This window comes from Canis aureus, chromosome 9 (genome assembly GCF_053574225.1).
Source record: "Canis aureus isolate CA01 chromosome 9, VMU_Caureus_v.1.0, whole genome shotgun sequence".
NCBI lineage: Eukaryota > Metazoa > Chordata > Mammalia > Carnivora > Canidae > Canis > Canis aureus.
In genome coordinates, this window is record NC_135619.1 from 9,757,137 (window position 1) to 9,769,863 (window position 12,727).

The 12,727-nt window shown below is 33.7% G+C and overlaps 1 long non-coding RNA gene across 8 annotated transcripts in view; it reads left to right on the forward strand.

Moving 5' to 3' along the window:
* LOC144320379 (uncharacterized) overlaps window positions 1–12,727 on the forward strand; it is a 261,658-nt gene that overhangs the window by 212,444 nt on the left and 36,487 nt on the right. For 2 of the 8 annotated variants that reach the window (XR_013385913.1, XR_013385915.1), the window contains exon 1: window positions 6,715–6,814. The exons of 4 other annotated variants lie outside the window; for them this stretch is intronic. This is a non-coding gene — a long non-coding RNA (uncharacterized LOC144320379). Of the gene's footprint in view, window positions 1–6,714; window positions 6,981–12,727 lie in introns of those variants that run through there. 2 more of the 8 variants (XR_013385911.1, XR_013385914.1) reach the window with 1 other exon arrangement.

Genomic DNA, 12,727 nt, shown 5'->3' on the forward strand with positions numbered 1-12,727 from the left:
ATTAAATGAGATCAGCTAAATTCTGAAGCTTTTAATGGAAAATTGATGTAGCTTTTGTGAGCCCTAGAAATCTTATTTCTTTGTTCTATCACTGTAATATATGGAGAGATTCATCATCAAAATTTGATATTTAAATCAAATTAAAGGGTATGATCAGCCTTATAAAATTTATTTTAAAAATTAAAGTTCATAGAGAAATTAATGTTTTATCTTTTCACTTACAACTAGCAGGCTTTCTAAAAGAAAACTGCTTACAGCCGTTCACTCTATTTTTGATGATTTCAGTACAAAATGAACAATTTCGGGTGCCACTTTATTTTGACTATGCTGTCTAGTAACTAGTGTGATTGTTTGATAGAGCAAAGTAAAAAATGAAAGACAAAGGAGGAGACAGAATGCTAGCAACTGATTCTGTGATAACCCCTGAAAGATTTAGACATGATTTAATCTTACTTGGTTAGTTCACATTTCACTCAAGAATATAGTGGGGGAAGATATTGACATATATAACTATTTATTTTCCTATATAATTTATATAGGGCTGTAGGCTTATTGTAATTTCTTTGATATAAAGTTATAATAATATGACATCCTACTACTGTTATCATACAAATAAATACTCATTGCCTTTTTTCTATGGAACCTTGAAGAGTTTAGATACTTCACTTAGTAAATGCACTGTCATATACTCATTCTTTAAGTCTATACTTAAGTTTTAGAGTGGCATATCTTTCTTCTAGAAAGATGAATTATTTAGTGTTTGTTGTCTTCCTCAATGTACCTCTATGCTTATCATAATACCTGGTACAAGATGTGTTGAATTAAATTGAACAGAATTTCTCAGATACTCCTTTACATTTATTTGAAAGAGCTTATCCGCATTTGCTAGTTGGAGGAAACCAACAAAAAGAGATTAAGATTTTCTCATGATCTCATGATCTCTTGAATCACTAGAATCCTCATTTACTGAGTTTTATTCTAATGCTCTTCTTAAGGTAATACCATAATCCTTAAACCTAAATGTAGCCTATGGCTAATGAAAGCTGAATGCTAAGACATATATCTGAGCATAGCCTAGAATTCAAAAATGTTGGATCCTGCACTAATCCTGCTACTAATAAGTTTGGAAAAGTTTCTTATATAAGTATGAATATAAATGATCTTTGCAGAAATTGTTTTCTTGTTTAATAACTCTAAAAACATTATAGTGAGGTTATTTTAAATTATATTTTGAAGATATTTGGTACAACATGGTCATTTGAGAATTCCATACTTTGCTTTTTCTCCAGAGCACTTAGCATTATTTTACATTTATATATTTTATGTAAGTTTTTTCATTCCAAGTGGAAGCTCTGTGGAACTTTGTTTAGGTTATTCACTTCTGAAACACAACCACCTCCCTACCCCCCTGCTCTTAGAACCATGCCTGGAGCAGTACTGGTGCCCAGTTAACATTGGGTAAATCACTGAATGAATGAATCATACTTGTGGGTGATCAGCAGTGGCTCTACAGCTGATCCTCAATCTTGGTGAGCTCTGAACTACCTGAAGTGATGGCTATACTTTCTGGCAGTATCTTTGTTTTGATCTTGGCTTTGGCTTAGGTTGTTTCTTCATTTTTGTCTTTTGTCCAGCTGAATTAACTGATATTTTATTGTGGCTAGACATAAATGTAGGGGCTCCTTCCACTGTTACTGTAAGATTTTAAGATTGTGGCAATTGTTGTTGCTTATAAGGAATGGTTTTTGTAGGGCAGACCAGTCAAGGATGTTAACTTGCTAAGGTGCTGTGATCACATTCAAAGATCTATGCTCAGGTGGCTCACTTGCGTAGGCCATCTACTGGTGAGGTTTACCTCAGCAACTGGTAACTGAAATGATACCTATATACCATACATCAAATAAAATAATGGTATAATGCCTAGCTAGTCTCAGAGAAAGAGAACTGTTTTGTGGAACAGAAGGAACAAATATAAATGCAATAGCTTATTCTAAACAGTAATTGTTACTCATTACTGTAATCTAATTTTGACTTTAAATTCCAAGCCTAAGTGTCTTACCCTGGATCTTTTGATAGTATTAGATGGCCCTTGGCTTTCCTTAAAGTCCAGACTCTTTCCACGTCCAGGTGTTGAAGACTTACTTTACTTGGTAGGCCAAATGACTGAAGAATCAATTTGTATATTTTAAAATATAGGAAGTATCACAAGAATAACGTAACTATGGCATGTTTCCAAGACATGATTTGGGAATAGATTTTATTGGACAAAATATATTCATAGTATTGTGAGTGCTCTGTAAATTTTGGCTTACAGTAGTAGAATATGTGTTCATTTGTAGATGCAAGGGAGAGGAAAAATATAATTTGCTGCTATGCTGTGGTAATAATAAGTTCCTAGAGGAACATCAGGCTAAAAATAATTTATTGAAACTGCCCTCGATTTCTAAAGACATTTCTGAGTTGCATTTAGAACATAGCCATTGATTACAAAGTGTGATTTGAGAAGGCAAAAGAGGCCAATTTTCCGGCAAACAAATTAAGAGATGCATATTGACTGCAGGGAAGTATGTCATCACTGAGAAATCGAAAGCAATGGGACTTTAGGAAATCAATCAGCAAGCAGTCCAGTCAAATTAGACTTTTTTTTCTCATACGTAGTTGCTGGAACCCTATGTGGGATGTACATATTTTCAACAGATATAAACTTTTTGCTTTTATAGTAAACCCAGGTTAATAAAATGAATGGAGGGACAGGTTACAGGTTCTAACTCATTCACATTGCATATTTTCAGAACCCTAAAAAAAAACATAGAAGTTCCCTGAGATCCTATGTAAATGTGCATTCTTCTATAATAAATTTTGTCTCAATGACCCATTTTTCTTAGCAGTTTGGGTGCCCTTTGGGAAAATATGACTCTAATCTGAGGCCAATAACCAGTTGCCACATTTATTTGAACAGTTTGGGGAATGAGAAAAAAATCAGTAATTTTTTCAATACAGTAGCATTACATCCTAGTCCATTCAACATGGAACTCTATGCTATAAGATTTAAAGTTTTTTTTTCCTTAAATCTGATAGGAAAATATTTTTAAAGATAAAATTCAAAAAATACTGTTAGATCTCAAGTACAAATGATTCATCTGAGCATATACGTTTGCTCATTTTGATACTAAATACTCTTTGTTTTTTTAAGATAATAAAACAGTTTATTTATTTTTTTAAAGATTTATCTATTTATTCATGATAGACATAGAGAGAGAGAAAGAGAGGCAGAGACACAGGCAGAGGGAGAAGCAGGCTCCATGCAGGGAGCCTGATGCAGGACTCAACCCTGGGACTCCAGGATGACGCCCTGGGCCAAAGGCAGGCGCTAAACCGCTGAGCCACCCAGGGATCCCCCAATAAAACAGTTTATAATTAACAAGTGCACAATATGCCACAAATTTCTTATCTTCAACAGAATGACATACATTCTTTCCAGAAACCTTTTTAAAAAGTATTTTTAGGGAATTGAAACATATCCCCCAAATATATCAAGTTAGGATATATTAGGTGGTTAATAAAATGAGACTGACATGTGAATAATAAGCCAGTTTTAAAATACCTAAGTTAAATTCAACTTACCTTTCATTAAGTACTATGTGCAAAGTCCTATGTTAGCTGCATCAGAGTATCAAAATGCCTTTGATGCAGTTTTTATTTCTAAAGAGATTATACTCTAGTAGTGTGTTTATTTAATTAACATAATATAGCCTCATAAATAAGTAGTGGCACAGATCTGAGTGAATTTCTTACTAGACAATGCCCATTTTCCTTCTATAGCTAATGTAGAACAATAAAAGTAAAAATATTTTTAAATGTTTTTAGTTTTTCTTTAAACTAGAAGATATGACTAGGGATATTAAAAATAATAACATGTTGTATATTTTATAATTACAAAAGTAATACATGCCCAGAGTAGAAAATTCAGATAGCATGAATTATCTTGAAAAAGAAAATAAAAAGGATTTATGATTCTCCTACTTAATAATGAACACTGCAACATAGAGGTAAGCCCTGTCGACTGCTATTGCAAATTTTTCCAATATTTTCTCCAGTTTCTTTTTAAAAATTTTTTTATAAATTCAGTTTGCCAACATATAGTATATGTTCATATATATGGTCATATAGATATAGATAGATATATATAGATATGTAACCATCAAGTGCCCTCCTTAATGCCTGTCACCCAATTACCCCATCCCCCCCACCACCTCCCCTTCAGCAACCCTTTATTTATTTCCCAGAGTTAGGAATCTCTCATGGTTTGTCTTCCTCTCTAATTTTTCCCTACTCAGTTTCCCTCCTTTCTTATAATCCCTTTCACTATTTTTTATATTCCACATATGAATGAAACCATGATGATTGTCCTTCTCTGATTGACTTACTCTGCTCAGCATAATACCCTCCAATTCCATCCATCCACATTGAAGCAAATGGTGGGTATTCATCCTTTCTAATGGCTGAGTAATAAGCCATCCTTTTCTGGCTCAAGCCTTAGTTAGCAATGACAGGTATAAAAGTAAATAAATGCGTGTATATGTAATATATAAATATGTATATGTATTATACATATATGTATATATATAAGCATATTGGTAAGTGGTAGACAAAAATTATGATTATTTCCTTGAAAAAATTAAATGGGATCAGATTAAAGAAGGAAACATAAACTGACATGGGAGGGGCCAGTTAAAAATGTTGATATTGTTTGGAGACCTGGATGGCTCAGTTAGTTAAGCACCCAACTCTTGATTTCAGCTCAGGTTATGATCTCAGGGTAGTGGGATCGAGCCTGCTGTTGGGCTCCGCACTCAGCAGGGAGTCTGCTGGAGATTCTCTCTCTTCTTCTGCCTCTCCCCTTGCACTCTCTCTCTCTCTCACATAAATTAATAAATTTTAAAAAATGGTTGGGATTACTCAAAGACTGTTCCTCAGACAAGATAGTGAATTGTCCTCTCCACTCCCACCCTAAGAGATTTATCAATCTGCACCAGGAAGCAGTGAGGATTTGACCCAGTGTGTTTCCTAATTAAAATATGCATAACTATTATAGATATCTAAAATATTTTCAAATTAAAAATCATCATTATAATATACATACCATTTTGTAACTAATCTGGCAATGTATTTATTGTAAAAAAGAAATATTGCCTGATAGATCATAGTCATCAGTTGCAGTGTAATTAATTTAAATATTTAAATACTTGTATTTTTTTTTCACTTTTTTAAACAAGGCTGGATTGACAATCTTTATAGGAAAACTTTCAATTTATTTTGTCTTTTATCAGTATAGCCTTTAATAAATTTTAGCATCATTTTATAAGATTAAACAAAAATAGGGCAACCCCGGTGGCGCAGCGGTTTAGTGCTGCCTTCAGCCCAGGGCATGATCCTGGAGACCCTGGGTTGAGTCCCACGTCAAGCTCTCTGTATGATGCCTGCTTCTCCCTCTGCCTGTGTCTCTGCCTCTCTCTCTCTGTCTCTGCCTCTCTCTCTCTGTCTCTATGAATAAATAAATAAAATCTTTAAAGAAAAAGATTAAACAAAAATAATATTGAGATTTTAATATTTTAATGTTAAATATTAAATCTACAGTATTTAAAAGGTGAAAGGTTTATATGATTTTTAAATTTTTATTTATTTTTTTAAGATTTATTTATTTATTTATTCATGTGAGACTCAGATAGAGAGAGAGGCAGAGTCATAGGTAGAGGGAGAAGCAGGCCTCCCACAGGGAGCCCGATGCGGGACTTGATTCTGGATCCTGTAAGCCAAAGGCTCAACCACTGAGCCACCCAGGTATCCTTAAAATTTTAGTTTTTAGGAGAGAGAGCACCAGCAGGGTTGGTGTTATGTGTTGGAGGGATGACAGGGAGAGAGAATCGTAAGCAGGCTCCACCTCCAGTGGGGAACCTGAGGGTGGGACTCCATCTCACCACCCTGAGCTGAAATCAGAAGTTGGACACTTAACCAGCTGACCCAATCAGGTGCCCCATGATTTATATGATTTGAGAGAAACCAGAGTATATTTAAATCTTTACCATATTTACAATATTTAAACTTATCATCTATGTACAGTGATATCTCTTACCTTTTCCAAGTGTTTATATTTTTCAGTACTTTTGCAGCTTTCTTCATTTTAATTCTAGATTTTTTTGGACAAAGTTTTTATAAGTATTTTCATTGTTATTATTTTTTTTATTTGATAAGATATATATTGAGTTTTGCATATTAATTTTTAACTATCTTCCTCGGTTCCCTAATTTAAATAATTTTTAGTTGACTATATTAATTATAATTTTTCATGTACTCTCAGAGTGTCTTCTCATTGCCAAGTTGTTTTTTCAACACACGTCCTGACTCAAGCTGTATACATTTGCAATATCTGATTTTTAACCACATACTCTTCATCCTATTGACCCAGAGTGAAAATTGATACTCTTGTCTGAAGGACTGTTCCCTTGAGTATATTTAAACCAGACCGATCTCTGTGTTTAATCTGGGTTCATCAGGAACCATTAGCCTTGATTGGTTTGTTTTTCTCCCCCTCCATCTCAGGACTTGATTCTATTGAGTTAACAACTATTCTCCCCAGAGAATAGCTACCACAAGCCTGTTTCAAGTAATTCCAATCTCTTACTTATAGAAATTGAACTGATCTTTTTTTTTTTTCCTTTTTAGTTTTATTTGAAGACCTGCTGTAATGAATTCTGTATTTGTTCAAATCTTTGAAGATCTGCGAGGACAAAACAGTTATTCAAATCTCTATCATGTTAGCATGCTATTTATCATACTTTCCAATCGTCGTTACTGAATTATGCAGTCCAGTTGAAAAGAATAAGCATTATTTATTGAAGACTCATACGCTGATATCCAGTAAACCTCGTTAATCATGATTTGACCAACTTGAGATTTATGGTATTTCATAAAAGAACTAGGTATATGTTTATTTTTTGCAAAATATCAGAGAAATAGATTAGTAAGCATTTTAGTGATGTAATAAATAAGACTGTGGTAGAATTATTTGGAACAGACTGTACTTCTTTTAAAATATTATAGCATAACACATTACTCAGAAAATAAGGTAATCTATTGAATTATTGAATTTGCTAGGGAGCAAATTACATCTATGAGCCCCATCATAGCTCTTTTATAATCATGTTTAATTAAGTTGTGTTGCTAATATGTGTAATCCATCCCTGAGTACAGTAAAACTCTCATTCAGATTTTGCTACTATAATTCTGAGATAGAAAAGCCATTGTATTATCATTCAGAACATATAGTTCTAGTTCTACTTTTGAATATCTGTGACTTATGACCTCAAGTAAATAATTTATCTCTTCTGAGTCTACTTGCTTATCACTTAAATGAAAACAAACAAACACCACCACTGTGCCTACCTCACAGAGTTACTTTGAGAGTTAAATGAGCTTGAGTTTGAAAGCCATCTTAAAAATCATAAATCAACAAAATCCTAACTATTCATTATTATGTATTAGATTACTTTTATTATAAATTCATAAGATGATTTTGTCCTCAGTTTTTGAATTCTTTATAGGAAGGAGCACAATGGCTTGTGCTAGCTTGTCTAAATTGTAATTTGTATGAAACAGCTTTGATAATTGCCTTGGCTACAATATTCTTGAGTAATTCTCAGTTTCATTTAAAATATTTGAATAAGTGAATAAATACCACTGATATCTTGGAAAAATAGTAAGATTCCTCATTTAAGCTCTCAAACCCTTTCCATTCTGTAAATTAAACTCATCACTTGTATTTAAAAGTATATTCTTATAAGCCCAAATTTACTCCAAAACTATTACAGCACAGATTTTACATGTGACAGGTTTTTAAATAGTGGTGCTGGGTACCTGGGTGGTGCAGTTGGTTGAGTGTCCAACTCTTGATTTTGTTCAGGTCATGATCTCAGTGTTGTGATATCAAGCCCATGTTGGACTCCATGCTTGACATGGAGTCAGCTTGAGATTCTTTCTCCCTCTCCCTTTGCCACTTCTGCTTATGCTGTCTCTCTCAAATAAAATAAATAAATAAATTAGTGAATGCTGTTTTTCCATGAAAACAAAAAGAAAACTCAATGTAAAGCAAACTCAAAATATATCCTTACAAGAAATTCTGTAGACAAATAACATAAAGGTTAATACTTGCTTATTAAGCTGTCATTAAGTGATTAAGTTCAGAAAATTATAACTTATTATTGAAGACTAAATATGGAAAAAATTAAGATATTTAATATTAAGTCTTCTTGTATACTGAGGAACTTTTCTTTTTCTAGATAGCCACTCACAAGATGCACCCCTCGTTTAGGGGAAGACTTTCTCAAGAGAATAGCAGAACAAAGGCAAACCCTAATGTTCTTGCCTTTTATATTTTAAAAGATACCATCCAGGTATGAGACTACAAAATTAGGGAAAGGATACATACCACTCAGAAGCAAGTTTCCTTGCAACCTCTCCCCCACCCCACCAGAACCTTCACCAGACTAGAGAAAGATCCTTTGAGCTGAAAGAAGTTTAGCAAAAAGATACTATGTAACTTTCTCATCTCTTCTTGTTCCACTTGAGGTGATTCTAAACTGATGGAGAGAAAGTAGAATCCCCTGATAACTTTAGGGATTTGCAATTAGGTAAAAATCTGTGCTGCTATGGTCCTATGCGTCTTCTTGGCAGAAGAGAATAAAACTGGCTAACTAGGTCCTCCATGCACCAAGACTTAGAGTATAGGCGAATGACTTTTCTAAATAATACTGGCATAGCTTTTTTGAGTCAGAAATATTGGAGGATACTAGCAGCATCTTTTGTGGCATGAATCATATGATGAGACCACATGAGAATTGAACACCTCAGATGATACCATTATGAGGATTTTAATGCCAGAAGCTAGATTGTAGAATATACTTCAGTGGATATCACTATAGCAATGGTGATGGAGGACCAAAATGCCACTATCTCACATTCCACATCTCACCAAAATGACCTGAGTATTTATATACAACACCAGGAAGAAAAGGAAAGGTAGGAGGAATCCTTGAGTCTACCTTGAATTGACAAAATGATACCTCTTTTTGGTCTGGGGCAGAATGGGATTAAGATTGAAACTAGGTTGAGTTCTAGAAAATAAAGAAAATTGCTGTTTTTTACAGTTGAGTTTGACAATATTGTACTTACTACTCTTGTCTTACTATTCTATTGATTGAGCTCTCTTCCTGATATAGAATTCACCACAGTAACTTATTTTTATGTATGTAAAACACAAAAGAGAAAGATAAGGACCCTGGCATCACCTTAACAAGTTTTCTCCTTTTCCTTTGACATATGCTAAATTTATCTACAAGGGAGGGGTCTCAGTTCTTTCTAGTGTCATGTTTGGATGCCAGAAATAACAGTTTATTTTCCTCTCTGCTTTTTTATCCACTTGAAGATGATTTGAAGAAAGTTCTCACTTTGTCTAAGATGGGTAGAAACTTTGTTCTTTATTAAAATCCTTTCAAGGTAATGGTTTCAGTTCTAAGTAATGATTTTTTATTATAAAATATTTTTAGCCAATGGTGGCTACTAAATTTCCCTCAACGAGCTTAGGGAGGCAATTTGCTTGGAAGATGGGGAAGTGGCTGCATTTATAAAAACATATATATATATATATATATTATCTGGATAGAGGTAAAGGAAAAATTAACAAGGCTTACTCATCATCCTTCACCTAATGGAATCTGCAGATGACAAAACATTTCATTATTAGTTCTGTGTGCTGCCGTCTGCAATTGCTTGTATATTTTTTATTTAATTGCTAATATATTCTGCCTCAAATTTGGTCAAGGATTAGGTAGAGAAGATGATTCTCAATGGTTTTAGCCTAGCCAAGGAAAAATGTCCATAGAAAGTTCTTGGATAAGTTAGAACTGAGTTTATGTCTGGAAGCCTCAAAAATAAACGTAAAACTGATACCTTTGATCTTTAATTTTTATTTTTAAGGTGTCTTAAATTATGTAATAGAGAGCATTCTAGAACTACCTTTCATTGCTCTTCAGTGTATTATACATTCCCTAATCCAACTTTCAGACTTAATTCTTCACTTAAATAAGACATGAATGTATCAATGTATTTAATCTTAAAATGGCAAGATAGCATTCTCCTATTTCTGGGGTGATTGTTTTATATAATTCTGAAACTTGGGGAGAAATATATTATAGGACCTAGAAAGTATATGACTTCATAACGTTGATTTCACTCTTCAATAAAAATACTGAGGATTTTGGTCCAAGTAGTAGAAAGTTTACCAGCCTATTCATTTAACAAATATCTATTTAACACATACAATGAAAAAGGCACTTGTTCTAAACATAAGGATGTAGTCATTAAAATGCCAATTCTTTTCTCTCAAAATCCTAGTAGAGTGAGTAGACAACAAGTAATACACTAATAAAATAAATAGCCAAATTATGTTTAGTACTATGATAGCAACAACAAACAACAGAGTTTTCTAATGAGTGCCTGGATGATTATTTTACAATAATTTTCAGGGAATGTTCTTCTGAGAAGTTAGTATTTAAGCTGAGTCCTAAATATAAGAAGAAGATAACTGTGAAGATTGGGACAGTTTGGGAGGCAAAGGACAATTATATGAATAGAAATTCTGGAGTGTCAAAAGTCTGCTAGATGAGAGTGATGGAAGCATGAGGGGAAATGAATTTAGAAGGGTACATGTGGGCTGATGCTGTAGGTATCAGGGAAATTGGATTTTATTCCCACAGTGATAAGAACGTAGGGTAGGTTTTAATACAAGAGCATAAAGTGATTTGTTTGATAATTTAAAAATACTACTGTCTGTATTATAATCTCAAAGATAAAATAATATATCTGAAATTTGCTTTAAAACCATTTGTAGAGATGCCTGGGTGGCTCAGAGATTTGAGTGTCTGCCTTTGGCTCAGGGCTTGATCCTGGAGTCCTGGAATCGAGGTCCACATCGGGCTCCTGCATGAAGCCTGCTTCTCCTCCCTCTTCCTATGTCTCTGCCTCTTTCTCTGTGTCTCTCATGAATAAATAAATAAAATCTTTAAAAAATAAAATAAAAACATAAGGAGAAGTGTTGGGTGGGAGCAAATGAGGTTCAGATAAAATAAGATTAGTCATGATTTTGAGACTTATCGAAGTACATGAAATTCATTATACCATTACCACTACTTTATATGTACTTGAAAATGTTCATAATATAAAGGTTTAAAAATATATAATAACCTCAACTTTCCCCTCAGTGTAATAAGCAATCTAGTGCCCAGATGTAGATCTGTAAATACTACCCCTCACAAAAGGAGACAGTTAATAGTATAGGTTGTGAGAGAGTGTTGGGCAGAAATATAGACTGGATGGTGATATATTTATTAAGACAGGAAAGACAAGAGTGCAGCTTGGAGAGGGCACTGGAAATTTAAACTTCGTTTTGGACATGGTAAGGGTGAGATGTTTATTAGACATCCAATTGGAGTTATTGAGTAGCTTTAGTGTGTATATGAATGAGGAGTTCAGAGAGAGGGTAGTGCCATAAATGGCATTATTCTTTCACAGGAATTTGTCCCTTCTTCTCCCTTACTATTTCTTCTAATAAGGTAACATATTTTTTACCCTGATACTTTGGATTTAGCCAGATAAATAGCTTTGGTCAATAGGATATGAAGAGACTTGAAAGCTGATGTATCTGAGCAAAATCTCTAAATGTGCTAGCATGTTTTAGTTCCATCCCCTTTTCTGCTCTCTACTGTGAGAATAGCATTCTTTGATCTTCTCACTTGGGATCTGATGAGATGAAATGACACTGAGCTGCTCCTAGTCAAGCCTATCAGAGTTGTTAGCACTAGAGAAGTGGGCACAAGAAATAAGTGTTGTTGAAAGCCACTGAGATAATTACAGATATGTGTTATCTCAGTAAGGTCACCTGATATAGTCAGGGATAGAGATACGAATTTGGGAGTCATTGGCATATTGATTGTATTTAATGCCATGGTACTAGGTGAGATGATCGAAGGGAAATGGTGATCTTATATTGTTTTTTACAATGGAAAATGGGCTTGACAAAACAAGACAACCCCACAAAACCAAGAAGTTCTTGGAGATTTATGACTAAGAGGGAATTTATTTTTTGTTTCTGTAATGTTTAGGTTAGTAGGATTTCAAAAATTGGCAAGTAGATATTTTAAATCAAAATTTGAAAAGGATTTTTTCGTGATATATACTGAGTCAAACGGAATGTGAAATGCCTTACCTAAATTATACATCACCATAAGACAAAATTTCTGATAGTTTTTCAAGTTTCACCATATAGTTGAAATTGGAATAAGTTCACTTGAAATGAGTTGATTGCTCTCTGCCTAAGGTTAGGTCACTTAGCTTTAAAACAACAAATATGATTTTAGATTATATTGTTTCTTGGTGTAAATTTCTATCACAACAGGTATTAGGCTTTGTTTTAATTAGATGAAATAGGCATTTCTAAATTGATGATAAATGTCTCTTTAAAGTGCATATGAAATTATGCTGGTGGTAATTTGTTAAATTATTATGGAAATTTCACATTTCCACAATAAAATGTTTCATTTGCTTTTGATTTAGGTAAGTGTCCCGTTATAAACTACCCACTCCATCTCCATATCCACTCTGCTTAGCAATTTCA